At 36.5% G+C, this 17,338-nt stretch overlaps 1 pseudogene; it reads left to right on the forward strand.

Annotated features, from left to right (window-relative positions):
* Nucleotides 1-2,043: 2,043 nt before the first annotated feature.
* Nucleotides 2,044-16,841, forward strand: LOC140520449 (carboxypeptidase M pseudogene; annotated as a pseudogene).
* The last annotated feature ends 497 nt before the right edge of the window (nucleotides 16,842-17,338 follow it).

The raw sequence follows: 17,338 nt of genomic DNA on the forward strand, positions 1-17,338 counted from the left end.
CACTCTTTGCATATGATATGACGGTATATTTAGAAAGTCCTAAAGAATCAAGTAAAAAAAAAACCAACTACTTGAAATAATGAACAACTTTAGGTAAATTATAGGATATGACATACATCATTGGCATTTCTACATATTACTAACAAAGTCCAACAGCAAGAGACAGAGAAATTCCATTTAAAGTTCCGGTAGACATGATAAAATATTTGAGAGTCTACAGGACTACACGAACACAATTACAAAACACTTTTCACACAATTAAAGTCAGATCTAAATAACTGGAAAAATATCAGTTGTCCATGGGTAGGCAGAGCTAATAAAATAAAAATGACATTGCTATATAAATTAATTGACTTATTTAGTGCCATATAAATCACACTACCAAAAATCATTTTATAGAGCTAGAAAAAATAATAACAAAATTTGTCTGGAAAACACAAGGTCCAGAATATTAAGGGAAGTAATGAAGAAAATGCAAGGGAAGGTGGCATAGCTGTGTCAAATCTTAAATTGCATCATAAAACAGCAATCATCAAAACTCCTTGCTCCTGCTAAGAAATAGAGTGGTGGAAGAGTGGAATAAGTTCAGTATATAGAGCAGAGTTGTCAATTACTATGGTAATCTGTTTGATAAACCCAAAGACTCCAGCTTCTGGGATAATAACTCAGTATTTCACAAAAACTGTTGAGAAATTGGAAAACAGTATGGCAGAAAACAGGCATATATCAACACCTTACACTGTAAAACAAGATAAATTAAAAATGGTTACACAATTTAAATATGACACCATAAGTAAATTAGGAGAGTAAGGAATAGTACATTTGTCATATTTGTGGAGAATGGAAGAATTTGTGACCAAATAAGAGAAAGAGAACATCATTAAATGCAAAATGGATAATTTTAATTACACTAAATTACATTAAAAGTTTTTGCACAAGTAAGACCAATGTAACCAACATTAGAGGGAATCAGAAAGCTAGGAAACGGTTCTTACATACAGTTTCTCTGATAAAGGCATAATTTCTAAAATATATCAAGAACTGAGTCAAGTTTATTAGAAGCCACATCATTCCCCAATTGACAAATGGTCAAAGGATATGAACTGGCAGTTTTCAGGTGGAGAAATGGAAGCTATGTAGAGTCATATGAAAAAATACTCCAAATCACATTGATTTGAGAAATGCAAATCCAAATAACTTTGAGGTATCACCTCATACCTATCTGATTTGCTAACAGGATAGAGCAGAAAAATGATAAATGTTGGAGATGTGGGAAAATTGGAATACTAATACATTGCTGGTGGAGTTGTGAACTGATCCAACCATTCTGGAGAGCAATTTGGAACTATTCCCTAAGGGCTATAGAAAAATATAGAGGGGTAGAAAATTTAAAAGCATAGCTTTTAATAGAGCAATACCACTACTAGATCTGTGTCCCAAAGAGATAATAAAAATGGCAAAAGCATGCACAGGTACAAAAATATTTATATAAACTCTTTTTGTGGTGCCAAGAATTGAAAATTGAGGGAATACCCCTCAGTTGGGGAATGACTAACCAGGCTGTGGTATGTGAATGAAATGGAATAATGTTGTGCTATAAGAAATGATGAGTAAAATGGACTTCAGAAAATCTTGGAAAGACTTACATAAGCTGATGCTGAGTGAATGAGCAGAACCAGGAGAACACTGTGCTCAGTGACGGAAACATTTTACGAGCAAACTCTTCTCAGCAATACAAGGATCTAAGACAACTCCAAAAGACTCATGATGTAAAATGCTATCCACATCTAGAAAAAGAACCACAGAGACTGAATGCATATTGAAGCATACTCTTTGTCCCCCCCCGCCTTTTTTGTTTTGTTTCTTCTTTCTTGTCATTTCTCCCACTGGTTCTAATTCTTCTTTACAACATGGCTAATAGGAAAATATGTTTAGTATTATATATATATGTATATATATATGTGTATATATATATATATATATATATATATATATATATATATAGAGAGAGAGAGAGAGAGAGAGAGAGAGAGAGAGAGAGAGAGAGCCTACGTTAGATTGCACACAATTTTGGGGGAGGGTGAGGGGACAGAGGGGTAGAAAATTTAGAACTCAGAATCTTGAGGAAGTAAATGTTGAAAACTAAAAATCAGTAAATTAAAAAAAAATTAGCAAGAAATTTTAATGGTGCCTGGTCCATCTGGTCAAATAATGCTTTGGCACATTCAAAGATCGACATCCAGAAATCCTACATTGTCAACATTCTCTGGTCTGTCACACAGAACTCCTGCCTTTTCTGCTACTTTATTTATGTCTCAAGATATTTTAATGTTTTTATTTCAGGAAGAAAATGAATCATTTCAGTGAAAAATGTTTGGCCTTCCTGCCATTTTGGATTTTTATGTTTATAATAAAACCTAGCATTTATATAGAGCTTTGAGTTTTTCAATATGCTGTACACGTTATCTTATTTCATCATTCTAATAACTTTGTGATATAGGTGTTATTATTGTCCCCATTTTTCAGGTGAAGAAACTGAAACTGAGTGAAGATAAGTGTCTTGCCCAATGTCACTCACATAGCAAGTATCTAAGATAGAATTTGAAGTTAGATATTCTTGACTCCTATTTCGCTCATCCTGGGATTTAGATAAAGGAAATAAGTATAAAGTCAAAATGAATGTAAAGTAAAGGAGTCAATTGACAGAACGAGTTGTAGTATTTACTGAGAGGACTAGGTGATTCGGAGAGGCTTCATGTAGGAGGTAACATTTGAACTGAGTTTTGAAGTTAGCTAAAAATTCTAAGAGGCAGAGTTCAAGAAACATGTTCTGGTCATGGGGCGGCAGTGTGCACAGACACTCAGATGGGAGATGGAACGTCCTATTTGAGAAACAGTGAATAAGCCAGATTGACTTGATCATAAATTAAATGATGACAGCAAAAGTCTTTGAAAGATAGGCATATGCATATAAAGGGAGAATGGGTCAGAGTTTGGTGGCCAATTTCCGAAACTAATGTACTTGATAGAAACAGTAAGTAAATAACTTCTCTAGAAGTTTAGCTGATACCCTTTCTTAAATGCCTTTAAAAAAAATTTCAGCTGAAGGTCAATGAAGAACACAGTGGTAGGATATATAAATAAGAGTACTGGGAATCCTAAGAACCTTAAGATTATCTCCTAGAATTTTGAGGGGAAAAGTAGTCACCTACCTTTTGGGAACTAAACCTGACAATAAAAATGGGAAATGTAAAAGTGATGAGGGTAAGACGTGCTACAATTGAAAGTGGGTGGAAGAAGAAGGATTGGAGTAAGCAGCCTGAGATGCTTCACAAATCTCTGTTAAACCAAGTGCTACTTTGAAAGCTAGGAGTTATAGCTTTTACTAGCACATCCCAACTCTCTGTCTCTACTCTTTGGGTCTTAAGTCAGAACAAAACCCCACAACATTGTACTCAACTCTTCCTCCAATGCACAGGCTCCAACCTGCTTCCTTCTATTTTACCTTTGTTTCTTGGGTTTAGACTTGAGTCTATCTCTTCCATAAGTTCTAGAATTCAGCTTCTGCCCCTCCTCTGTTCATTCAACTCTTCTTCAGGGCTGATTGTCCTTTACTGAGATGCATGGAATCTGTCCCACCCAATCCCACCCAATTCCATCCAGTCTCCAACCCTGATTTCACCATTATCTACCTATGGCCATTTCCTTGCTCTGATATCTGGTTATTAGTGACAGTGGTAGATATTGCCAAGAAAACCCCCAAATAAGTTCACAGAGAGTCTAACCTGACTGAAAAACAACCAAACAATAATTGCAGACAGATCTAGGAAAATGCATTTATATACCATTTATACATGTTACCTGTTTGGGTTACCACCCAAAAATTGAGCTTCTGAACTTCTACTATAACACATGCACTCAATCAAATAACAAGCATTTATTAATGGCCTATTATGGTCCAGGTATTTTGCTAGATGCATAGAAACAAAGGAAAAAAAATGAAGCTGTTCCTATCAACAAGGTATTTAGAGAATCACAGGATTTAGAAAAAGAAATCCAACAAATAAGGTAACTGAGAGCCATAGCCATTAAGTGACTTGTCAAATGCCACACAGTAAATAGCAGAGCTAGCATTCAAATCCATTTTTTTTTTACTCAAATTCAGTTCTATTGACCTGACTTACTACAGAATAAATACTTATCTATATTATGAAAGGCCATGTATTTCTGACACAAAAATACACTAATGACAAAACTTCTCTCATACAGAAGCCCTACTTTATCTACCTTATGTATTTCAGGCATTTAGATACCTGAGCTACCAAGTGCTGTTTCTCATTGGATAAAACTAGTGTATCAATACTGGAAAAATGTTCAGATGGTAGATGTGGCAGAACTTGAGAGAAGGATGACTGAACTATAAGTGCATATGAAAATATGTCGTGGACATGAATGGGAGTCAGACCATAAAAGGTACCAAAAATGGGAAGTATATACTGAAAAAGACACTAGAGAGAAGGGATAAAAAATTCATTTTCTACTTTTGTGTGCAGAAAAGCTGGAAAGTGGGGACATAGATGCACTATCAGAGTTAGTTGAAGTGTTGGTTACTTTTCTCTCACTCTTTTCTATTTTATTCCTTGTCATAAGTTTTGGGGAGTGTGGAAGGATATATTAGACAGTGAAAGTGATGTAAAAACAAATGATATCAATAAAACATTTTAATTGTAAAGAGAAAGTAATGACCAAGAGAAAGAATTTGAGAGATGGAAAAAATCAGAAAAAGAAGAGAGAAATTGATCAAAAGAAAGAAGGGAAAAGAATAAGATAACAAAACAGAACAATGAGTTATAGACTAATACAGGAAACTCCAGGGATGGAGAGGGAAAATACACATAGAGACTAAGATTAAGAAGGAAATGAACAAAAACCAAGAAACAAACAGAAAGCAGAGAAGAGAAAGAGACAAAATCAAAAGTGACGTAATAAATGACAAAATCGTAGAGACACTAAAGAAAGAAAGAGGAAATGTGTTTTTGAAGGCAACTATGATGGGTTATGTGCAAATGACTTCTGTGTGGCCTCCTGGATGTTAGACTAATTAGGAGTGTAAAGGAAATTAAGGGGAGCCAAATGGTGTAGTAGGGAAGAATTCATCTGAGCTCTCCTAAGTTCCTCTGCAAACAACTTTAAAATAATAGCTCAAATCAAATTCTGGAGTGGCAGAACTAATCAAAAGCCAGGTGGAAAAATTTTCTACTTCAAGACAGTTTAAGAGGTCAGTAGGAAAGTTATGTCTCACTGGAGTCATGGTTATCTGTGAGGTCACTCAGCTTGTGTCTTAAGGGTACATTGGCTGCAGTAGTAGATTTTGTAGGTCTCAGCCCAAGGATAGACATTGCATGTACACATTTCCCTGTTGCAGTCCCAGGGTCACTTGCTGCATAGAAGAGCAAGGGCCTTGCTCAAGGTTGCAGGTTGGAGAGGAGTGCTTGTGGTCACTTACCTGGCTGGAGAGACACTGGTTTCAATTAAAGACAGAGACAAACACCACCAATTGCAGTTGTAGGAAAGTGGTGGAATTGGTCAAAGCCCTTGGCCATAACGATAGTTTGTGATGGTGACTACAGGGGAACAAGGACCTTTCTTGAATGAAGATCAAAGTACAGACCAGGAGAGTGATGACCACATCTCTCCTTAAATCATATCCTCTTAGAATCACTGCAAACCTACAGAACCTCAGAGCTAGCTGTGAAAACAGCAGCAAGAAGGGCCTCAAGCTTGAAACCTCAAGAGCAGATCTCAACTTTAACATAAAGTTAAAAGTCAAGAAATAGGCTGTTAAAAAGAGCCACCAATAATAACAAGAACAAAATAGAGCCTGACCTTAACAAGTTACTGTGGTGACAGGGAAGATCAAGAGATAAAACTCAGAAGACAGACATCAAAACAGTTACAAGTAAAGCCTCAAAGTAAATGTGAACTAGACACAAATCTAAATGCTCAAAAGAGGATTTCAAAAATTAAATATGTGAGATAGAGAAAAAATTGAAAAAGAAAATGAGATATAAGAAAATTATGGAAAAATCAACAACTTGGTAAAAGAGGCAAAAAATCCATTAAAAATAAGAAGGGCTTAAAAACCAGAATTGACTAAATGGAAAATGAAGGACAAAAGCTCACTGAGAAAAATAACTTAATAATTAGAATTGGGCAAGTGAAAGCTAATAAACCTATGAGAAACCAAGCAACAATAAAACAAAAACAAAAAAATAGAAAAAAAAAGTGTGAAATACCCTCATTGGAAAAAAAGCTGCATGAGAAAACAAATTGAAGAGAGGCAATTTAAGAACTATTAGTCTACCTGAAAATCATGATTAAAAAAATTTGAGACATTATATAACAAGAAATTATCAAGGACAACTGTCTTGATATCCTCATTGAACCAGATGATAAAAGAAAAATGGAAGGAATCCATTGATCACCTCCTGAAAGGTATCCCAAAATGAAAACTCTCAGAAATATTACAGCCAAATTAAAAAGCTCCCAGGTCAAGGAGAAGCCATTGCAAGTAGTCAGAAAGAAACAAGTGAAATATTGTGGAGCTACAGCCAGGATCAAACATGACTTAGCAACTTCTATGGTAAGGAACCAGAGGGCTTGTAATATGATATTCTAGAAGAAAAAGGGAACTGAGGTTACAATCAAGAATAACTAATCCATCAAAAGTGAGTATAATTTAGGGAGGGGTAATGGACATTTAGTGAAACAGAGCATTTTCAATTATTACTGATTTAAAAACCAAACCAAACCAAACCAAACCCAGAGCTAAAGTGAAGATTTGCCTTTCAAATACAAGATTCAAGAGAATTACAAAAAGGTCAACATGAGAAAGAAACAATAAGGGATTAAATTTGGTTAAAATATTTCCATTCCTATATGGGAAGATAATAATTATAACTGGAGAATTTTATCATTCTTGGGGCAATCTGGAGTATGCATAGAGGGTGCAAGTGTGGGATGATTATGATGTAATGATTCAAAAAATTAAAATCAATGGGTGATAAAGAGGGATCCATAGGGGGAAGGGGAAAGAGAAAGGAGGAAGAGGGAAAGATTATCTCACATAAAAGAGATGTGAAAGGAAGAGATTTTATAATGGAGGGGAAGATGGCAGGATGTCAGACAATTCTGAACCGTATTCTCATCTGAGCTGACTCACAGAAGGAATAACATACATTCTCAAGTGGGTATAGAAATGTATCTTACCATATAGGGAAGTAAGTGAGTGGAATAGGTTTAGTGAAGACTTCTCAGATTGTAATTCTTCTCCCAGGGGTGAGGTAAGACCAAGAGGCTCAAGGTTTCAATATTTTTAGAGTGGAATAATTCCAAATAAGGATATAAAACTGTGTAGTGCGTTAGGGTCTCAATGATTGGATGAAACTTACATAATTCTTTGATGTCTTCATTTCAAAAGGAATTGGTTAGATTTCGCGTCTAGAATGTAAGATCATATTCTCAGCCAATGAGGATAATGTTCAGTGGGGGGAGGTGGGTCTATAAATATCACTGCTTCTCCTTTGTCTTTGGCTTTTTCTTGCTGCAGGTGAACTGGTACAGGAATTGTCCAGTTCTCGAGCATCTAGTAAATAAATCTTTCTGTCATCACTTTGAGAGGCCTTTGAGTAATTAATTTAAGTAGGGATCTGAGACATCCCACACATAGGGAAGGAAGAAGTTAAAAGAAAGAGCTGGTAGTGATAGAAGGGAGAGCAGATAGAGGGAGACAGTAGTCAGAAACAAAACATACTTTTGAGGAGACACATGGTCAAAATAGAGGAAATGGTAAATAGGGAAAAATAGGATGAAGAGAAATACAAAGTTAATAAGCATAATTATGATTGGCTCTAGGACGATCTCACTCCTTAAACAGAGAAGGATAGCACAAATGGATTAAAAACCAGAATTAACAATATGTTTACAAGAAACACTTGAGATAGAGAAAAAGTAACAATTAAGGAGCTGAAGCAGAATCTCTTATTCTTCAGCGGGGTTTAAAAAAGCAGGGCTAGCAATCACGATCATGGACAAAGCAAAACTAAAAAAATTGACCTTGTTAAAACAGATAAGAAGGGAAGTCTTGCAGCCTATGAAGTGGTCTGCTCAGGGAAAGCAAGATTGTTTAAAAACTATTAAATCTTCAATCGTTTATAATTTTCTCCAGACTAAGCCTTCATTCTTACTACTTACGGTCGGTCTTCTTCCTCAAGGAAGGACAAACGCAACACTGTGAATAAATGCAGCCGGTTGAAGGCTAGCTGGGTAACTCAGCTCCTCCTCACCTGTCTGCCTCCCCCTCCCCTTCCTTCTCCTCTCCAAAGGAAGGTAAACTTGGATGGCCAAAAGATGCCCAATTGATTTGGGTTTTACTGGCTCCTTTCCTATTTCCTTTCTTCCCTTCCCCTTCCCTCCCCTCTCCTCTGTCCTGTCTTCTCCCCAAACCTTAAACCTACTCCACTCTGAAACTGGGACTCCATTGGGGCCCTGCCTGAGGGCTCCTCTGAACCCTCCTAGCTTGAGAGTGATTATCAATAGTAGCTTGCTGTTTCCAGCCCAACCTGACGTCTTTCTTTTTCTTGACCTCATTGAAGGGGCCATGCCCTGGCTACTTCTTAAACACACCTATTCAATGAATGGGCACTGCCTCACCCTAAGTGAGTGCCTGCAAAGACCTTGGCCTAAAGGGCCCAAGGTCTCCCAGTGCATCCTGGGTCATCTCCAGCCATTCTGAGTATCAGGTCTCTGGATTCAGATGGCTCTGGAGAAGAAGTGAGGCTGGTGACCTTGCACAGCCCTCCCTCACTCAAAACAAAGTGCAAGTCATGTCATCATTTCTCCAATAGCATGGTCTTCTTCAGCAATGAAGGATGAACACAAACAAAACACAATTGCCCTGTGATGCAAGTTGGCAAGTGGCTAACATAATACCAGAGAAACTAAAATCTAAACATTTTAAAGTATTACAAAAAACAGGCCTCTGAAATTCCTTGAAGTAATCTTTAAGAACTGAAAAAAAAATGCTTGGCATGTGCTAAGCACATTATAAATAATCTATTGTTACTCTAATTGATTTTAGCTGCTCCATACTAGTCAGCTCCATATTGAGTTTTCGATCTAATTGGATATGACTAGTAAAATAACAAAAGAGATAGGAGGAGTGATCTCCTCTAAATTTAAAAATTCATTCCAGTGAATTACTGTTATCTGACTTGGAATACGCTTCGTGTTTTAAATACATGATATTTGGTATGCAAAATTTTCTCTTGTATTCTGAAAGCTGAGAAAAAGCTGGCTAGTTACTTCCCTTTTAATCTGAATGCTTTTAGATTATAAATGTATCTGTTATGTAATATTACTATATATTTGAAAACTGCTAATTCCTTAATAGGTTATGTTGCTGTTCAGTCATTTACATCATAGGAAATTGCTGTATCATTTATTAATTAGATTGAGAATTATATCTAATCACTGAAGTAACTACTTAGGAATTAGTATTCTTTTTTCCTTAATAGTATTTATTTTTTTCCAATTACACATAAAGATGGTTTTCAATATTCACTTTTATAAGATTTTGAATTCTAATTTTTTTCTCCTTCCCCTTGCCCCTCTCCAAGATGGCATGCAATCACATATATAGACTATGCATGTACACTTATATTAAACGTATTTCCACATTAGTTATATTGTGAAAGAAGAATTAGAACATTGGGAAAAACAATGAGAAATAAAAAAGAGAAAATAATGTGCTTTGATTTGCGTTCAGACTCCATAGTTATTACCTTGTCTTTCTCTCCATCCTATTTTCCCTCCATTTATACTTTTCTCTCTCCTTTCACCTTTTTCCTCCTCAAGAGAGTGTTTTACTTTTGAACACTGCTTCCCTTGATACTGCTCCCTTCTATCAACTCCCCTTCTTTTCTTTCCCTTTTCCCCTACTATTTCTTCCCTCCCTTCTTCTCTGCCTTCTATCCACCTGCTCCCCTTTTCCCCCTTCCTTCTACTCTTCCTTATAGAGTAAAATAGATTTCTGTAACCAGCTGTACATATATGTTAATCCTTCTTTGATTCATATTTGATAACAGTAAGTTTCAAACAATGGTCACACACCTCCCTTCTTTCTTTTGTAATAGGTCTCTATGCCTCTTTCTGGGATGTAATTTCCCCTAGTCTGCCTACCCTTTTCATAGATTCACTGACTTTGGCTTCTTGAAGGTTATCCCAGTGGAGCACAAATCCTCCATTCTATTTAGAAAGGCTTTATGTGGGCTAGTTACACACTGTGTGTGTGTGTGTGTGTGTGTGTGTGTGTGTGTGTGTGTGTGAAATACCTCTATATTAAAAAGGTATGCCTACACATACTTGCTATTTTGTCCTTCAATAACAGGTTAAATCCACACCTTAAAAAAGTAGTCCAGATTGCCTGACAAATAATGTCCCAGTTCCTTAGCCTGGCATGCTTCATGCTCTCAGTCAGCTTATTTTAGTTTCATAGGTTTATAGACCTGGGATCTTGTATTCAGAGATGGAAAGAACCATAGAAGTTGTCTAGTTTAGCTTCTTCGTTCTACAGATGAGAAGTTAAATGACTTGTCCAAGGTTATACAAGTAACAAGCATCGGAAAGGGGTTTGGAATTCTAGGCCAATATTCTTTCGACTATGCCATGCTATAGAATACTGTCTCCTGTGTCCCTTCACATTACCAAACAAATGTCTGGGTGCACCCTGTACATGACTTCCGATGTGCCTGTGCTCACTTTGGTTCAAAAGCCTGAAATTGTCCCCCCCAATGTCAGTCTATAAAAATCCTACTCAACCCTCCAGGCCCAGCTCAAATATCACCTTCTCTAAGGTAGCAAATGCCACCTTCACTTTCTTCCCTGATGTTTTCCAGTCAAGTCAGAAGAGATTTATTTTCTTATTGTGAATTCTCATAACACTGAAACCATAATATACTTTATTTGTTCTCCTTATCTTATCTGCCACACCAGATTGAATATACTTGAAGAGCAGGAGTCAGTCTTTCCAATCTATATATTGCTACTACCAAGTGCATATTGCCTTACCCATCATTTAATCACCAGGAATTTATTAAGTGCCTACTTCTTGCCAAGAAATGGGAATACAAAGAAAATTATGAAATAGTTCCTTTCTTATGTGTAAGTAGAGCTTACACTCTACTGGAGATGACAACATGGACATACCTAAATATGTGCATATGATACTGAACAGATTCATCTGGTGTGGGGAGTAAATTAAGAGCCTGAGGGATTAGAATAGGCATCATGTAGATCACAGCCCATGAATTAAGACTTGAAGTAAAATTAAGGCTTCTAAGAGGTGAAAGTGGGAAGGAGTTCATTGTAGGCAATGGGAATATCTGGCATAAAAGGTATAGATGCAATAGAATCCTACCCTGTGAGAAACAAAAAGAAAGCTAATTTGACTGAGCAATAAAGGGAAATGTTAAACAGGAGTTTATATTAGATTCCAGAGGTAGTAGGGAGCTAGTGGCATGTGCGGAGTCAGGGAGAGACATACTAAGATCTGTGCTACACTAATAAAATCAGAAATTCTATTTTAATCACAATTTTATTTTCACAGTAATGTGTGGTAGGTTCATTATGATTTCCATTTTGTAGATAATTAAACTAAGGTGCAAAGAGCAGAGATTTTTTTTTTATGAAGCCAAACAGCTAAAAAGCAGATATTCTTGCATTGCAATCTAATTCTCCTATGTCCAAGTGCTGGGTTCTTTCCATTAAATCAAACTACCTCATTTATCAAAAGCTTTCTATTTTAAAAAAATTAAATTAAATGTAATGAGAATAAATTTGAAGCATTTCCAATAAGATCAAGGTGAAACAATGATGTCCATTATCACAACTGTTATTCAATATTGTACTAGAAATGTTACTGTTAGCAATAAGAGAAGAAAAAGAAATAAAGGAATTAGAATTGGCAAAGAAGAAACAGTCATCACTCTTTGTAGATGATGTGATGGTATACCTAGAGAATCCTAGAAAATCAAGTAAAATACTACTTGAAATAATGAACAATTTTCGTAAAGTTTTAGCATATAAAATAAACCCACATAAATCATTGGCAAGACTCATGATGGAAAATGCTCTCCACGTCCAGAAAAGGAACTAGGTAGTCTGAATGGAGATCAAAGTATACTATTGGCTCTTCTCTCTCTCTCTCTCTCTCTCTCTCTCTCTCTCTCTCTTTCTCTCTCTCTCTCTCTCTCTTGTCCCCTTCATGCCCTCTCTCTCTTTTGGCTTCTTCTTTCTTGTGGTTCCTCCCTTTGGTTCTAATTCTTCTTTACCACATGACTAATATGAAAATGTTTAATATGAATGTATATGTGGAGCCTTTATCAGATTGCATGCTATGCTGGGGAGGGTGGAGAGGGAGGTGAGGGGAGTAAATTTAGAACTCAAAATCTATGGAAGCAAATGTCAAAAACTAAAAATTAATAAATAAAAAAATAAAATTAATTTATGTTGTATGTAGGGTTAAACCCTCTGAACTATGATTCAGAATGCAACATAATATCTCTTCTACTATTTGACTATAAATAAAAATTCTTAATCATTCTCTTCCCTCTTTCCACAGGGTTTGGCAAATTATCTGACACTGTCGAATGTATAAAGAGTGGGGGTATGTGCTCCTTAACATCCTGTACAAGTGATAGAACTTCTAGTCGTTCCTTCTTTAGAGAGAGAACCAAGTGTTGCATGCTCAAGAAGACAGCCTGAAGAATACATAGACAGGGAAGCCTGGTTTGAGGATCTTTTGGGGGGTATGGAAATGTAAGAGGATAAAAGATAGAAAGAAATGAAATATTTAGGATACTTTCTATTTTTATTTTTAATAAGCAAAAATGATTCTTGAATCTGTTTATTTGAAGAAGTGAAATGTCTATATTATAAATCATCATCAGGAATTTATATTTTCTTGTATGGAAAAGAGGCAGTGTTGCATAGCAGATAGTGTGTGCACATTGAAGGCAGAAGGACCTGGATTCAAGTGTCACCCTGACACATACAGTTTAGAGAAGCATGGATAAGTTTCAATTTTCTTTATGTTCTAGGCAACTCTAAGAATTTAAATTAGAGATAAATTACTTACCTGCAGTAGAAGAGGGAGTTTTTTCTCTTGTAAATTCCCTATACTGATGAAATCACTGGCCCAGTTCTTACTCAGCATTTCATCCAGATCTGGAATTTCAATGTTGTGAACATTTCCTCTGCTGATCAATTATAGTCTCTCCACATCAAGATATATAATCTTTAAGATCAACTCTGGTCCAAACAATGGTTTAATATTGGGAAAATTGAGTATTTTAATATCATAAAAATTACTAAACCCACAGGATTTTATCATTAGATGAAGAAAAGTCTTAACAATTTAGCATTTGCCCCAGAGCAGTTACAGCTCCCTTGGCATGGGGACCAGCGATATAATCCTAGAACATGGACCTTCTATTCCAACTGTGTGTGGGTCTCTTGGTGCCTTTGGTAACCACAATGGACTTCAAATATCATCATCAAGAAGAGATGGAAGCTTTTTCTTTTTGAAGTATGTTGCCCAAACCCATGATTCTATAACTCATTTACACAGTATTGGGAAATCAGCGTCAGGTGGAAACATGTGAGTTTTTGTTGTGGGAAAGCTTCTACAGAATTGGGATTCCAGAGTTCAAGTACATTGTTAATATTCATGAGGGTGAATCTGTAGGACAGGAGTTACTCCTCCATTTGATAGACCGCTTGGTTAAAAAATGAAGGAAAGGACTCAAATCACCTGCTTGATTAATGACATTTGAATACACATCATATCTGCTATGAATCTGGATGACCTGAATCTGTCTAAATGCCAGGCTGTTATTTCAAAAGTGTCAGATTCAATGGAAATAAATATGATATGAATAGGAATTTCCCTGATGCTTTTGAAAATAATTCTGAGGCTATACAGCCTGAAACACAAGCAGAAAAGAACTAGTTGAAGTCTGAGATAATCATCCTCTCTGCTAACTTACATAGTGGTGCTTTGGTGGCCAATTACCCATTTGATTATGGTATCCCAGCAACTGGGACAAAATACAGCCATAGCTCAACCCTGGACAATGATTTGTTTATATATTTTACATATATTTTATCTTCAAGGAACCCTGAAATGGTCATAGGAAATTCATGTGAAACTATGAATTTCCACAATAGTATCACAAATGGGTATGTGTGATATCCAGTCAGTGGTGGGATGCAAGACTCTAGCTATATCTGAGCTCAGTGCTTTGAAATTACATTGGAACTGTCATCCTGTAAATATCCACCAGTAGAAGATCTCCAAGACCTCTGGAATAAGAATAGAAACTTATTAATCAGCTACATGAAGCAGGTCCATTTAGATGTTAAAGGACAAGTCTTTTATGTGAACAAAAATTAATACCTAATGCAATAGTAGAATGTAACGACAGGAACAATATCTGCCCTACAGAACCTACAGATTAGGAATATTATCTTCTTCTTCTGCCTGAATCATACGCAATAAATGCTACAGTCACTGTACATAAGCTAGTTCTAAAGCAAGTGACCATACCAAAGAACATACAGAACTTCAGTGCACTTAGGGTGGACATTGCTTTACCAATCTAAATGAAATCAAATTATAATGTGACCACATGGCTATCATGTTCTGAGACTCTTCTTTACAATAGTTTTGGGAGCCAGTCTGATACACTGAAGTAAAATTTTATCTCCTTGTTTTTTATTGAGTTTTTAAAATCTGTCTTTCATATGAAATAAACCATGAGAATTAAACCCCTCTCCCATTCTACGATATGTAATGAACTATGTCCCTTCAAGTCAAGTCACCTCAATCTTTCCCATTTTCTGTCTTGTCAGCCCCCTGGTTTTTATGGATTTTCATAAAAATTGGGATATTTACTTCCCTTGGAGCTGGATGCTCCTGAATCATTTAAACTAGGTAGAGCATCAAGGCCACTTGGTTCAGTCTCAGTAATAGGAGAAAAACATACATAAAATCATACCAGAATCATACCCATAGTGAGAATGCTCTGAAACTCCAAAATGTTATGTCAGGTATTTGTTAACGTGTTATGTAAATTTGCTTTCTAAGGCAGAAATGATTCCTGGGTCTTTGTTTATTTAAAGAGGTTTTACGTCTGTTTCATAAGTCATGATGTAGAAGTTATATTCCATTGTACAAAGAAGAAGGGAGACATCAGGATTATAGAGGACATATTCAAGACCTGGATTCAAGTTTCAACTCTGATATGCATAGCTGTGGGATAAGTTGCCACCTTTTTTGTACTCTAATAAAATCTCTAAGACTTTTAATTTGCAGAAAAAGTGCATTGGTAAAAGTAATTTCCTCACTGGAAGTTTCTATGACTAAGGAATTCACAGGTTCAGTCCCTTTCCCTACTTACTCAACCCTTCATCCAGATTCAGAATTTCATTGTTATGTTTCTTCTACTGTTTTTCCATATGAAGGTACATGGTCTTTAAGATCTGCTCTAGACTGATTCGCCTTCTCTTAGCTAGTGCTTTAACAATGAACCTCCTAGTACTAAACTATACTAGTCCACAGGGGCAGACACACAATTCATCACTGGGCGTATATTCAAAGGTTCTATGGTTTGGGTTCCCTTGTAAGTCAATCATCTAAATGCTCTTCCCCATGCCCTGCTATTTTATTCCTTATTCTTATTCTCCTCAAACCTTCACTCCAAGATCCAATCTAACACCACCACCCCTTCCACTGTATCCTCTGGAATGACTGCTCCATAGACAATGATTTCCTTCATCCTAAATCTATTCTTCTCCCACTCCATTTATCTTCTAGTAATTACTGTAAGCTGGCTCAGCTCTCCCTAATGACGTCAGTATTATCTGCACCTTTAACATTTCTTTGGGAGATGAGGTAGTATACTTCCTGGTATACTTCCTGGCCCTCCATTGCTACTTCTAGGTTCTCTCCCTACTTCTGTCACTCAACAATCTCTGCCCTTTGGAGGTTCATGCTATACATCTCTACAATACAATCAAAATCCTGGAATATAAATATCTCCTGGTCACTTCCCTTTGTACCCCAATGAATTCAGAACCTGGCTTACAATTTTTCTCTCCCCAACTCCTCCATCATTCTAGGGGAATTCAACTTACATATTGTCTCCCTCAAACACTCTAATCATTCAGTTCCTCAGTCTACTTGTTTTCCATGACCCACTCTTCCATTCCATCTCACACAAAATGATGAAGTGTCTATTGGCTTTCTACATGTCTTTCTTCTTCCCAAACTGTATTATGAATGTATTTTTAATGGAATTGATGTATTTTTGATGGAATGGGAAGACCTTTCTCATCCATTAATAGGCCTATATGACCTACTTGAGTCACATGGAAGCCTGAGTCACATAAGTCTAAGTCACTTGGAACAGGAAGAGGTAGAGCAGGAGGGATGGAACAGGAAGAGGTAAGGCTAGAGCAGAGCTGAGAGGAAACTGGTCACAGCAGTCAGAACTGAGGGAGAGAGAGAAAACAGGCAGCTGGCTAGCATGAGTGGGAGAGTTTGTGGTTTTGTTTAAGGGAGCTTGTTTGTGATTTATTTAAGAGTGACTGTTTATGGGAAGTCAAAGAGAGGTAAAGTTTGGGGATGGTGTTGTCCTCTGAATTGTTATTGTGTACAAATTTGTTTGTTACTATGATGGTATTTTCTGGTATCTGAATAAATGCTTTGGTTCTGTCTTCCATGTGGAGAGTCTATTGTATTTCTTAATTCATAACTGTACCAGCATATTCATAGCTGATGTACATGCTGTGAGTATTGCATTGGTGCTACACAAACCCACTCTTCATTCACACCAAGACCTCCAATCCATTGACTCCTCAATTATTTCCCAGGTCATGGACCCTGCAGTAGCCACTATCTCCTCTTTTACCAATCTTGATATCTTAGTGAAATAGTTCAAATCTATAATGTCCTCCTCTTTTGAGTACCTAGCACCTTTATCATATTGCCAATTAAACCGGGAGAAGTCTTAGCCTTGAATCACCCCCACCATTCACTGTTTTGTCTCCTACACCTATACTATTGAGCAAAGTTGGAGAAAATCATGTAACTATTCTGACTGGATTCACTAAAAATTTCTTTTATACATTCTAAACTGGCCTTGCATATTTAGTATGCAATACTATTTTACCTCATTAATCAACCCTATCCTACTCTCCTCAGGGGGTCTTCAAAAAT

Source organism: Notamacropus eugenii, chromosome 1 (assembly GCF_028372415.1).
Source record: "Notamacropus eugenii isolate mMacEug1 chromosome 1, mMacEug1.pri_v2, whole genome shotgun sequence".
Taxonomy (NCBI): Eukaryota; Metazoa; Chordata; class Mammalia; order Diprotodontia; family Macropodidae; genus Notamacropus; species Notamacropus eugenii.